The sequence below is a fragment of the Hemicordylus capensis genome, chromosome 3 (genome assembly GCF_027244095.1).
Source record: "Hemicordylus capensis ecotype Gifberg chromosome 3, rHemCap1.1.pri, whole genome shotgun sequence".
Taxonomy (NCBI): domain Eukaryota; kingdom Metazoa; phylum Chordata; class Lepidosauria; order Squamata; family Cordylidae; genus Hemicordylus; species Hemicordylus capensis.
In genome coordinates, this window is record NC_069659.1 from 84,563,099 (window position 1) to 84,577,784 (window position 14,686).

Sequence of the window (14,686 nt, forward strand, 5' to 3'; positions counted from 1 at the left end):
GGCGAAACTAAGGGTTGTCACTGCAGTAAAATCCTTTTATGAATTACATCCTAGATAAAAATCTCCAAATATATTCTTTTTTTAAAAATCAGAAACTCAGATATTCACCTGTTACAGCAAAATTGCCCTAAAAGTCACTGCAAAATCCTTCATTGGGGCCTAATCCCATGCATGCTTACTCAGAAGTAAGTCCCCACTGTATTCAATGGGGCTTAGGCTCAAGTAAGTGTGCATAGGATTTCAACCATAGTATCCTTCCTTGGAATATTCTTAGGAAAATGGGCATCTCAGAACACCTCATTGTTCTCATGAGAAACCTATACACAAGACAGGAAGCCAGAGTCCAGATGGAATATGGTGAAACAGACTGGTTCCAGATTGGCAAAGGAGTAAGATAAGGCTGTATACTTTCTCCTTCTTTATTCAATTTATATGCCGAACATATATTGAGAGAAGCTGGATTGGAAGAAGATGAGCGTGGTTTTAAAGTTGGAGGAAGAAACATCAATAACCTGTGCTACGCTGATGACACTACTCTAATAGCTGAGAATGTGAATGATCTGCAAGCTCTAGTAATGAAAGTCAAGGAGCACAGTGAAAAAATGGGACTACAATTAAATGTAAAGAAGACAAAACTAATGATAACAGGTACAGCAACCAGCCTCAGAATTGACAATGAAGACATTGAAGTGGTGGATAGCTTCTGCCTCTTAGGATCTACCATCAACAGTAAAGGATCCAGAAGAAATAAGCTGCAGTCTAGCACTTGGTAGGACTGCAATGAAGGCCTTGGGAAGGATATTTAGATGCTGTGATGTGTCCACACCTACAAAGATTAGAATCATTTGGACAATGGTTTTTCCAATGATACTCTATGGATGTGAAAGCTGGACTTTGAAGAAGCAAGATAGAAAAAGCATTGATGCTTTTGAACTTTGGTGCAGGAGAAGACTTTTGTGTAGGGATGTGCACAAAACTGGTTTGCCCAGTTCGGTTCAAATTTGAACCGGGTTTGAACCAGGAGGGTTTTTGGTTTTGCTCGGAACCGCCCCCCCGCCCTGGTTTGGTTCAAATTTGAACAGTTTCAAACTGGTTTGAACAGGTTATAACTGGTTTGAACCTCCAAAAGTGGGTGGGGTGGTAGCTGGCACCCATGGGTACCTGCCTTCCAAACCCCAAAGCAATCGGACACTTGTACGATTTTTTATGAATTTTTGAAATATATATTTATTTTTTCTCGTAGGGTATAATGGGACTCGAACCAGCCCATTATTCCCTATTGTGGAGCACTGATGGGTGCCAACAACCACCCAAACCCAAAAGCAATTGGACACCCCTATGATTTTTTATGAATATTTGAAATATTTTTAATTATTTTCTCATAGGATATAATGGGACCCAAACCAGCCCATACCCCCTATTGTGGAGCACCTAGGGGCACAAAAGTGGGGTGGATGGTAGGCACCCAGGAGTGCCTACCACCCACAAAACCCCAAGACAATCGGACACTACTCTGATTATTGGTGAATTTTAAAAGTATTTTGGAATTCCTCATAGGGAATAATGAGGATTGCAGCAAATGTATAGCTTCACGTTGGGGGGCGGGAGGGTGTCCTAGAGTGGTGGATGGCGGGTGGTAGTTCCCAAGGGGGGCAAGGAAGCTATCAGATTTATTTGAAAGGAATTGGGCAAAGGGCTGATTTTTAAGTGATTTTTGAAGTTTATGAGTCTTTAAGGTTAGCAATGAGAGTGGATTCATGGTTTGCCATTGAAAATCTTATACGATACCAAAGAATCTACACTCAGAACACTTCAGAAACAACAAAACCCAGTACCCTATGGGTTAGCAACCCATGGGGGTAGTTGGCACCCTTGCTCTGGGCCACCCCAGCACCGCTCAAGTGCAGTTATGGGGCTACTGAAACCTCCATTCTTCCCTATGGGGAAAAACCTTAAAGCTACTTGTGGGGTGCTGGGGTGGCCCAGAGTGAGTGGTGGTGTAGTGCATAGAAGGTGCTAACCACCCCCATGGGTTGCAACCCATGGGGTAGTGGGTTTTGTTCTTTATGAAGTGTTCTGAGTGTAGATTCTTTCGTAGCATATAAGATTTTCAATGACAAACCATGAATCCACCCTCATTGCTAAATTTAAAGACACATAAACTTCAAAAATCACTTAAAAACCAGCCTTTTGCCCAATTCCTTTCAAATAATTCTGATAGCTTCCTGGCCCACCTTGGGAACTACCACTCACCACATTCCACTCTAGGACACCCCTTTCCCACCAACGTGAAGCTATACATTTGCTGCAATCCTCATTATTCCCTATGAGGAATTCCAAAATACTTTTAAAATTCACCAATAATCAGAGGAGTGTCCGATTGCCTTGGGGTTTTGTAGGTGCTAGGCACCCCTGCGTGTCTACCACCCACCCCACCTTTGTGCCCCTAGGTGCTCCACAACAGGGGATATGGGCTGGTTTGGGTTCCATTATACCCTATGAGAAAATAATTAAAAATATTTCAAATATTCATTAAAAAAATCATAGGGGTGTCTGATTGCTTCAGGGTTTGGGTGGTTGTTGGTGCCCATGAGTGATCCACAGTAGGAAATAATGGGTTGGTTCGAGTCCCATTATACCCTATGAGAGAAAAATAAAAATTTCAAAAATTCATTAAGAAATCATATGAGTGTCCGATTGCTTTGGGGTTTGGAAGGCAGGTACCCATGGGTGCCAGCTACCACCCCACCCACTTTGGGAGGTTTGGACCAGTTTTAACCAGTTCAACTCAACCGAACCACCCAGGAGGAGAGCTGGGTTGTGGTAGCAAGCATGACTTGTCCCCTTAGTTAAGCAGGGTGTGCCCTGGTTGCATATGAAAGGGAGACTAGAAATGTGAGCACTGTAAGATATTCCCCTCAGGGGATGGAGCCGCTCTGGGAAGAGCAGAAGGTTCCAAGTTCCCTCCTTGGCTTCTTCAAGATAAGGCTGAGAGAGATTCCTGCCTGCAACCTTGGAGAAGCCACTGCCTGTCTGTGAAGACAATACTGAGCTAGATAGACCAATGGTCTGACTCAGTATATGGCAGCTTCCTATGTCCCTATGTTCCACCCCCAGTTTGGTTCGAATTCAAACCTGCAGCTCAAACCTGATGGCTCATTTGGTTTGAATTTGAACCATCGAACTACCCTGGTTCAAATTCAAACAGGTTCAAATTCGAACCGGTTCACACTAGGGATGTGTATAAAAATAAAAAATAAAAATAATTTTCAAAAATTCATTAAAAATCGTACAAGTGTCCGATTGCTTTGGGGTTTGGGTGACAGGTACCCCTGGGTGCCAGCTACCATCCTACCAATTTTTGGGTGTTCAAACCAGTCCAAACTGATTCGGATCTGAACCGAACCAGGGGGTGGTTCGAACAAAACCAAAACCGAACCACCCCCTCCTGGTTCGGACCCGGTTCGGATCCGAACCGAACCGGGCAAACCGGTTTTGTGCACATCCCTAGTTCACACATCCCTACTTTTGAGGATACCATGGACAGGCAGGAAAACAAACAAATGAATCATAGAACAAATCAATCCAGAATTTTAACTTGAGGCAGAAATGACCAGGCTCAAACTATCATACTTTGGACACATTATGCAAAACCCCAGCTCCCTTGAGAAGTCCATAATGCTGGGAAAAATTGCAAGAAAGAAAACAGGAGGACAACTAGTAGCAAGGTGGATAGACTTGATTACTACAGCAATGAACGCACCACTGAGAGACCTTAAAGGCCAAGCTGAAGTCAGATCATCCAGGAGAGAATCTATCTATGTGGTCGCTAAGAGTTGACACTGACTTGACGGCACTCAATCAATCAATCACTCAATCAATCAATCAATCAATCAATCCTTGGAACTTGATGAATTTAGGGACATACATGGATTCTTCCTTAGCTTAGCCATGTATTGTTGTCTCTTTTGCACTCAATCTGCCACAAGGGCTGCAAATCTTAAGTATGTTTACTTGGAAGTAAGGCAAATTAGAATCAGTGGTACTCGTATGTTTAGTGCATTGTATTGGATTGCAAGTTCACCCCCCTCCATTGAACTCTGCCACCATAACTGCTGCTCTGAATATTGGTTCAAATCCAGCCATGGAAATGGAGTGAAGCAATAGTGGCAGTTCCCATCTTCCCAGCCAGTGACCACCAGTTACCATAAATCCATTGTTCTGGCTAGATAGGAGACCATTCACACAATCAAAAAGTGTTCTGCCTGGGTTTGGGACCTGTGTGTGCTCTCAATTTTCGGTTGTGTGGAAGCAAGATAGGAGTAAAAGCTATCCAGTTTTCTTCCTAGCTTGCTTCCATACAATCACTTCTACTAGGTTTTATACTGGGTAGAACACAGTTTTTGATTGTGTGAATGACCTCATTAAGTACATCATGTGCTACAAAATGAGATGCTTCTGTTCTTGCCAGGAGGGACTGCAGGGCTTCATGAAGATGTGGTTCATACATGTGCCAGTCTGAGCATATGTTCCTTTATAATTTTTTCCTAAGGCCTCACTGGATCATATTTTTTTTCTTTGAATATTTGAACTCATGGAACATTTCAGAAAGCACTGAATATTTTCCTTACATTAATGCAGATAAATCTGTTAATATATGCAAAGAAACAATGATTGTTTCCAGTCTTTAGGAGAGGTGGCAACCCTACACACAAAGAAAAACCATCTGTACACTCTTGTGCCTCCTTATATTTCCACTGCTGTATAAAACATGTAGCAAAGAGGCTGTGAAAACGAACAGCTGTTTCCAAGAATTAAAATATTATTGGTTATAGGTTTTTCATTAGTGCATCCCTTTAGACCTCTAAGCCTTTGCCTGTTATTTTTAGAAATCTCAGACCTTTAATTAATTACTCAGAGATTCCTGGTTTTGCTAGTAGGATATATGAATTCAGATGCACTGACACCAGCAATAATGTTATTTCTGTTAACACTGGTGATAACATAAGCCAAACTACTTTGCATTTCAAATGAAATCTAGATGTCAAAATATTTTGAATCTATGAAATCACCATTGTCAGTTGCAGAAACATCTATTATTAATGGAATCACCAGAATGAAAATATCAGATTTTGACTATCTGATACAGGCAAATTGCAAAGACTTTGCTTTCTAAACCATTTCAGGTTTGCACAATGACTTTCTGAAGCCAGAATATCAATGTGAAAGGACATTGGAATAATAACCGCAAGAATACCAGGACGCCAAAACACAGACCTTGTTCATACATGCACTCTTATTAGTGATGTGGGAATACCACACATTCAAAAACGTACTTTATTTAGCACAGTGCTTCCTGGATGGTAGATCTGATTCTCCACATTAGTTTCCTTTTTGATCGATTCCCATGAGCAATGGATTGCTCACTGGGTAACAGCACAAAGTATTTAAGAAATGTAGCAACAGACTAGTCTGTCATGACCCTTATGGACAAACCTCCTTCATCTGAAACTGTCCCTGCATACCTACAGAACATTCTTCCATGTTCAACCTGAATATTCTGTTAGAAATTAAATCAAAACCATTTGTCCAACCCACTTGCAATTTGGAACTAATTTATTAGGGGACTAGTGGCACCACCTATCCAAATTTTGTGCGGATCCATTGAAAAATGACTGAGATACAGTTTGAAAAAGTACCCAAAAGAAAAAAAAGAAGAAACAAACCTATTGAGCTCATTTTCCACTTCTAAGTTCAAATGACTTACAATTTTCACTGCTTTGCTGGTTGTACAAATTAGACTTTATGTATCCACATTTTGCCTTGGTTTTTCAGCTTGTTATTGGACTGGGGATGGATGCTTCTAGGTAGAAATTCAACAGGTGGAGTTCCCCAAGCACTTGGCAGAGATGCAACTGATGAGTTTCTGCTTGATACATCTATGCAAGACACATATGCAAAATACCACCACCTTTCATTGCAGTACTATAGTCTTCTGACACGTAAGTAGCACATTAGTTTTATGATGGCAATGACAGTGATCCTAGAAAATGGCGAGGTGTAAGTAGGAGAGGCTGATTTGCAGATGACCCGATTAGAGCTGAGTGTTATGAGATAGTGAGCATGTGAATAGCTGGGAATAATGTATTAAGAATTGAATATGAAGGATCTCATGGCTGAGGAGGATGTTGAAATTTGTTTTAGTATAATAGCATGGCAAAAATAAAGACTGCAGGAAGATGGAGAACAACATATGCCAACGGAAATAGAAATTCTATGAAAAGTATAGAGTGTGTTGGATTGAACAAAAATAAACTTGGTTTGGGTCAGAAATGGAAGTAGAATGAACAATAATATTGAAAGGAATGGAAACTGTTCAGTTATTCTTGGAATCAATAGAGAGGTCAACAAGAAATGTCTGCTCTGTTTCCACCACTAGAAGATTATATGGAACTGCTGTATTTATAGAGATATAGAGATACATATACCAGGTGGTATATAAATATGATGAATGCAATGAATGAACAAATGAACAAATGAATGAATGAATAAATAAGTTTTATTATTTCAGTATTGATAATTGGCCATGTAATGAGTGAATTCTATTTTTAAAAAATCTAATGGGGAAGGAAGAAATTAATGACAGCAAGTGATTCAGATGGAGATGGAAAGCAATAGGTGAAGAAGGTGAGATGGAGGGAATAAGACTGACAAATCAATCATATATTTGTCCCCCTTCTGGTCCTCCTCTGTCTGTGGCCTGCCCAGACTTTCCAGTGCTGACTTGCCCATTCTGACATGTCCATTCTGACAACTGACTTGCCCATTCTGACAACTGAGCATGTTCTGCTGTGTCTTAAGCACACTTATGAAAAATGAATTTTTCACTGGCACCAGTGATGTCATTGGTCCAAATTGACCCAAATTGCTTTAAGGCATTCACAACCTACAATTATACTGAGGAGGAGTCTATGGAACACCCTTTCACAAAACCTACCTTCCCCTTAGATGATCTTTCACCATTGGTGGGAGTGTGGACCATGCTCCCACACACAGCACTGATCTCAGGAAGCTGGGACAATGCATCCCAGATTCCATGTATCCCACAATGCACCGCACAATGAGTGTGGTACATAAGGGGATAGTCCCATGAGATGGATGCTCTAGGCAGGCAGGCAGCACCAAGATCCACACAGATCCTGGCATTGCACATGAGCAGCCTAACCCAGGCTGGGCTGCCCTAGCCTGGGATAGGCTGCTCGTGAGAACAGTCTTATTGGCTGCAGTCATGCTGGAGTTTTCTATAGGCAAAAAACCCTGGATGAAATCCCTAGTTACAAAGAGAACCTTCTGCTCTCATTTGGGAAGATCCCCAAGAAGTATGTTCTTTGAGCAGTGAGTGGATAATGCAAAACACTTACTGATAATGACAAAGCAATAACCAGATGCTTCTGCTAACTGAGTTTTACAACATTGTATTTGATTGAGATTCCAGCTGTAAGAACACACATTGCTGTTAAGACTGCTCCAGCTTATCTTCAGAATGTAGAGATCAGAGATTCAGTTCTAATGTCCACATAGTGAAGCTCTTTTAACGTGCTTTTGCCTCTTGTTTTTCCTCCAGTTCATCTTAAGTATTGTTATTATGATGCCTTTAAAAAACATTATTCTAAAATAACCTAGCTAGCTAAGTTATTCTTCAAACATTATAATTCTCATAGCACACCACTACTATTCTTTTCTGGCCAGTTATCATTTCATGGGTCAGAGTCTGGAATATAAGAAAATGCTCACAGGAAGAAAATACAGAATACCAAGCAAATCCATGTGCCTAACTTAATTAGGCTATCTCACCATAACGCTGCTGCTTCTTCCTACTGCCATGAACTCACAGCCTGTTTATTGCAAAGGTTAAGTAAGCATGGTGACCAAAAGGTGACCTTTCATAAAACAGTATGTTCATCAAACCACAGAGAAAAATATGGTCCTGAAATAATAGTCCTTGAATTTTTGAAGGAATAGAAGAAATCATAAAACATTAAACAGATGTTTATGAGGATAGTCCTATGCATTCTTCAGTTATATTTAAGGAAAAATTCAGTTAGGCATTGATATAAACACAGGGTTTATTAGAATAAAGCTTGGGTTTATCTATATAAATGCCTAATTGATTTTTTCCTTAAATATAAATATGTAGAAGGAAAAGGGGGTAGGGGGAAAACGAAAATGGGGGAAAAATGATGTAGGACCAGGAACACTGATGACAGCCTGTTCACAGCTAACATATGTAGTCATTGGACCAAAAATGGTGCAGAACTGAAGCACAGTACATAATCTGCACCTGCAAAATGTGACTGAACTCACTCACTTCCCAAACCTAGGCCACAAACCAGATGCTAATTCAGCACCTGGAGATTATGCAAGTACCTCTAAATTTATTGATCTATTTAACATATTTATATCCCGCCCAAAACTTCCATCTATTGTAAATGCTATGATGTAAATACCATGTTACATTAGGGGAGGAAGAAGCTGTGGTTTCTCATACCCACCACTGTCCATTCCTGTCATCAGCTCTCTCTTACTTGTCTGCTAGAATAAGCAGAATTCTGTGTGTGCTATGCAGCAGGCAGGGAGTGAGATGAATGACAGACTTAGGGAGGAGGAACAGGTGAGCAAAGCTGCAGCTTCGAGGGCATGTGAAGGTAAATGCATGATTGGCTTGTGACGCAGTTACTCTACAAACCAGCTCTTCTCTGGGTTGCAAAATAGGTGTGAAAGTCCCATGTATATAGAACAGGTGGCCTGTGGCCAAGGAGTGACAGATAAACAAGGGGAAGGAGTGAGGTGCAAAGCAATCAGCTGATTATACTTATTCCCTTTTCTACCTACAATGCCATTAACTAAAATTTTTAAAAAAACCTGCGCACATCTAACACTAATACCAAGTCCTACTAACCTGCTGCTGTGCCTCTCACACAGAGGGATCCTCCCAGCCCCCAACTTCAACTCCACATCTCCTTTGTCTCTCAGCCAGGGGAAGCCCTTATCCCCATCTCCCTCCCCATGTTCCTATCCCTTATTTTGTGACAGTTTCTCACCTATCCCATGCATATTGTACAAATGCCTTTCTATTTTCTTGGACACCTTCTCACATCTCGCTTTCTCCACACCAGCAACTCCCACCTCCCCAATTGCCACTCAGGGGAACCTCCCTGCCTCTGCCTAGAAGTGCCTACTTCTCCATTGAATCTAACACTTAATGATGAAAGGAATGTTTATTACACATAACTTCTGGTTTAGTAGTTGAGAGTGTCTTGCTGCGATCTGAAAACACTACAGATCTCATGCAGTCTTTTCTTAGATCAGTGTTAGCTTTCAGCTCTGATACGTGTCATGGGAATATGATGGGATTCGGTGGGCAGCTAAAGTTAAGTCCATTACTTTACCACCACTGAATTACTTATTATTGGACATCAAAGTGTCATGTGCCAAAGTGGACACAAAATGAAAGTAATAGTAAAATAATCAGGGATCATTTTCAGGCAGAAATTGGTTCACCATGGCAGTTCATATAACTAAATTATCCTGCAATGATCAGAAAGAAGATATAATCTGAAGGAAGCTGAGCTTTTCTTAGAAATCACAATTGCCAGGAACATTTGTTTACTTCATAGTGACATATCAGCTTATAGCGCACCGAGACTTACAAAGGAAGAAAAAATACATGGCTGTCAGGAAGTGTTCAGCAGTCCATTTGTAGCTCCAAAAATCACCTTGGGACATCAGCCGAGAACATAATAATTTCACTAAGGATGGGTGGACCATCCCAAATTTCCAAAATGAAATCAGAGCAACCAGATTATGTAGTTATTTATTCAGAAAACATGTATAAATACCTTTCAAATAAACATTTTCAAAGTGGTTTGTGGTTCAACATGTATAATTTACAGCTGCAAAAATATCAAAACCAGCACTGAAAATGAAAACTATTAAAAGGAAAGAATAAAAAGCTTTTGCCCAGCACTGAAAAGATAACCATGTAGGTGCCAGCAAGCCCCTCTGGGGAGAGAGCTCCATTAACAGGTAAGATACCTCAGTGGAAAATGTTCTCTCTCCGATCACCATCAGGTGGCCAATTACCAAAGGATGATCTCTAAAGACAATCTTAATGTACAAGCAATATGATAAAGGACCAGACCTTCCTTTGGGTATCTAAGTCTCAAGTTGTAAAACGCTTTAAACATCAAGACCAGCAATTTGAACTGTGCTTGGAAATGGACAGGAATGCAAATTAATGTCCCAAATGTTCTCCAGATACCCAGAATATCATTCCAGGCTTTGCACTAGGTCTGGAACAGGCACCTAGGCCCTTAATGCGGTCTTCAGGCCATGAACAGGATCCACCCCATCAGATTACTTATTAAAGGTGGCAGGGGCAACATGCAAAGCTCTATTCAGATACGGAGGCTATTCACACAATCAAAAACTGTGTTCTACCTGGGCTTGGGACCTGTGTGTGCTTCCAGTTTTTGGTTGTGTGGAAGCAAGGTAGGAGGAAAACCTGGACAAAAGTGATTATGTGGCAGCTGTAGGGGAAGAATGGCAGTTCAGTCCCCAAATAGCAAAGCAAAACCAGTTTGGTGAGAAAGCAGCAAAGCAAGAGGTCTTGAGACAGTTCTTTAGTACTGAAGAACTACCAGGATTTGTTTAGAAGTTACAAAAGGATAGGAAAGCTGAGCTTAAGGCTGAAAAGGGAGAGAGAGTAAAACAAGCAGCCACCTCTGGAGAGACAAACTGGAGCCTAAATCTGGAAGAACAAAGAGTGGGGGAGTCCAGCACTTTGATCCATGACCCTACCCCCACCCCAGTGGTCACTATGAGACGTTGCAGTTGAGAGCTGATGCTGCCAGGGTCCTAGCTCCAACAGAAGCAAGGTAGGAGGAAAAGTTACCCAGGTTTCCCTCCAACTTTGCTTTCACACTATCACTTCTACCAAGATTTTTCTCCTACCTTGCTTGCACACAACCGAAAATTGGGAGTACACACAGCTCCCAAACCTGGGTAGAACACAGTTTTTGTTTGTGTGAATGGCCTCCCTGAATGTTGCAGGAGGGCACTGGATGCTGCTTCGTATGGCCAGTAATCCTGGGTACACTGGGAGCAATGGCTCCCTCCCGAATCCATTTCAAACAAAACCTGGACTCCCAATTGCTGACTACCTGATCCTAACTGGATCAATGGGTGGTGCTTCCAAATCTTGTGTTGCGTCTAGCATCCCAGAATAGAACAATGTGTGATCTAGAGTTCTTGTTACAACTAGAAACCACCTTTTTTTGTTTTACCCTGGTGACAATATTATACAGATGGGAAAGAAGGCAAAGGAAAAAATGTTATGTTGTCTGCTTTAATCTGCTTTAGAGAAAAGCAGAAAATTACATTTCACCTGAAGTGTGGCTTGGAAGGGCAGCTACTGTTGGTCAGGTAGGTTAAGTAGTGCAGTGGTAGGTGTGCAAGGTAGTTTCAGCTGAAAAGCATTTGTAATATGAATGCAATTCCTCTTCAAACTCTCCAAATGCCACACACACTATGGACTTTGCTAGAGAGATGCAGGAATGGGGAACACTACATGGACGTCAGGTTCCACAGAAACATTGTGGCATTTTTACTGCCTGTTGAAATGCCTGAGATGAGCAAAAGGAGCAGGGGAGAGCAAAAAAATTGCCTGTAATGTTCCAGCAGTGGTCCCTTGACCTTTTCAAAATAAGCTCATTTGCTTTTCAGGATAGAAAGCTTTGAGATCATTGATCTAAATTCTAATATACCTAAGAAATGGTGCATAACTATATTCAGACCTCAGCAGAAAAATGCTGTTGGTAATTGACTTTGCTACGCTGCAGACCCGAGTGCCCTTGATTCTAGTTTGTGAAGCTCAAGTGCTCCGTGCAGTCAGCTATTCCACAATAATGTCTGTGTCATCAGGTTTTTACCATTCACTTGCCACCATCTGCTGCCAAACACCATCCAGTCACTCAGCCTGTCTCACATGAGTAATCAGGGGCTGATGGCACATCATTCCCATAAATTAGAGCAAGTCAGGAGGAAGAAATTGTTCTGCGCAGTGATAGCTGAGTGCGTGCTTGGGTTTGTGGTGATTGGAAGAGCTATTTGTGGTGAAGAGCTAAATGTATTTCAAATTGCTGTAAGCTTAAACACAACATTCTTTCATACATATAGATCTGTCACCGTTTTAAAGATTCCATAGTCCGTGTCTTGTTTCTCAGCATTTCTCTGTACATCTACCAAATATTACAGAATGTCGTTGTCAAGTAAGAATTGCCACATTGTCCGCATGAGATGTTCAATTTTTCTCAGCATATTGATAGTGTGGATGTGGTGTGAGCTTGGAAGTTCCCAATTCAAATCTCACTTCAGCCATAATACATCATGGAAGCAGGAGTTCCTAACCAGTGCTCCTTCTAAGGTGTGCACATGTGTGCACACTCACAAGTTTTTTGATGTCTGCTCAGTTAATTTTAGATCCCGCTCAGGTTGAATCAGGCCCCACTCTGAATGCATGTGCACACATACGGCCTTGATACTGCTGCCCAGAACAAAACTCAGTTCTATCACAAGGCCACGAGAGAGCAGTGATGTAGTTGCAAATTCAGAAGTGCAGGCACTCTCCATGACAGCCCCCATGGCCATGCCCACCCCAACAGCCAGAGAAGCTGAGAAGTACCGGTGCTCCATCCCTGCAGGTCCCCCCTCCACTCAACCCTTACACAAGAGGTGATGAATTCAGGCAGAGAGTGTACATGGGGTCCTCTGTCCATACCACGGACATCACCCACCAGCCTGCTGCCACCACCACCATCACCACTCCTCTCACTTGACTTTTTTCCCTTCACCTGCACCTCACTTGCTAGCCCCACCCCATCACACCAGCATAGATTCCACCCCTCCCCACTGCTGGCCTTGCCTTCTGGGGCACAGAGACAGAGAGGACAAATTTGGTGCCGGAGGGCAGAGACTGTGTGTGTGTGTGTGTGTGTGTGTGTGAGAGAGAGAGAGAGAGAGAGAGAGAGAGAGAGAGAGAGAGAGAGCGAGAGAGAGCAAGCACAAGCAAACACTGCTGGTGGCTTTGCAGCAAGGTGGTAATGAGGAGAGGCCAGCCAGCAAAGCTGCTGTTGCTGGATGTAAGCTCCACATTCCTCACCTCCCAGAAGGTGAGGTCAGAAGCAAGGGAGAAGAAGGGTGGCATCTGGGCTTTTGATTTGAGGAGCAGGACTGATAAGGGGATGGGACAGCAACAGTGCCCCGGGGAGGGGGGCTGGCAAGGGTGCAGAGCAGCTAATTGTCATTTGTCTTAAGTGGTGAATGGCAATGAGCTGGTGCTGAACAGCTGATGTCCAGAGTAATACTGTGCGTGCTACAAGAAAGTGGCAATTTTCTCCAATCCCCCCCTTCCCTCTGTGCCTCCCAAAAATATGTCCATGAGGGTTGTATGACCCTCATCCCCACCCCCTCATGCAACCCTCAAGGACATATTTTCAGGAAGCATAGTGGGCTTCAGGGAGAAGTGCATATTGTCTCTTTCCTGTAGTAGGTGCACAGCATTAATCTGGATGTCAGTCAGAGAAATTTGCCTCCTTCCACAGGTTTCATTGTGGCAACCTTCATGGATGCTTCCGTGCAAATGTTACAATTTAGATTCATTATTTTATTTATTTCTTATTACAGTAATTTATAACATGCCTTCTACATTAAACTGCACTCAAGGCAAATTGCAAATTAAAATAACAAATCACAAATAAATAACATAGTAGACTGGAAATTAATATTAGTTTAACATTCTATAAATGAGGTAAATATATCAGTGACCCAATATGGCATCTCCTTCCTTTCAGCACATCAGAATTTGTGATCCCCCATCCTCTCTTTGGCATTAGACACTTAAAAAAAGGGTAAGGAATTAGTTGCTTTCCTTTGCTTATTCTTACTTCTTCCTTGAAAGCAAAAACAAAAAGCCTTTGTTTCCCTTCTGAGAGTAGAAAAAGAGTCATAGAAACATGGGAAGCTTCCATATACTGAATCAGACCATTGGTCCATCTAGCTCAGTATTGTCAGTAGCAGCTTCTCCACGGTTACAAACAGCAGTCTCTCTCAGTCCTATCTGGAGACGCCAGGGAGGGAACTTGGAACCTTTGGCATGCAACCAGAGCAGCCCCATTCCCTATGGAAAATACCTTACAGTGCTCACATGTACTCTCCCATTCAAATGCAAACCAGGGCAGACCCTGCTTAGCAAAGGGGGCAATTCATGCTTGCTACCACAAGACCAGCGCTCTTCCCCTATGATCATGAATTTGAGGGTAGGAGAGGGTAAACTCAGTGAGAACCTTCCCCTATGACCATGAATCAGAGGGTAAACTCAGCGAGAACCTTGTGAGAACCCACAGGAATCCAGTCTTCCAAGCCTGTTTAAACATGGGTAGCCTGGTGTTTGCACCTTTATGCTTACTAAGGTAGGATGAAAATAGCAGCAGTCCTACTTCAGGTGAAATAACCATTTCCAGCAGTCTGTGGCAGTCTGCGGCCATGTTTGTCAGAGAGTGCTGTGGCTAGAGGGGCCAAGCAAAGGAGAGCTGATAGTGAGGGCTGCTTGTCTCCCGGGCTTCCTGTC

General features: G+C 42.3%; 1 long non-coding RNA gene across 1 annotated transcript in view; it reads left to right on the forward strand.

Annotated features, from left to right (window-relative positions):
- Positions 1 to 5,979: 5,979 nt before the first annotated feature.
- The window catches only part of LOC128351423 (uncharacterized), a 64,864-nt gene continuing 56,157 nt past the window's right edge, over positions 5,980 to 14,686 (forward strand). Inside the window, exon 1 of the long non-coding RNA XR_008319770.1 lies at positions 5,980 to 6,002. This is a non-coding gene — a long non-coding RNA (uncharacterized LOC128351423). The remainder of the gene's footprint in view (positions 6,003 to 14,686) is intronic.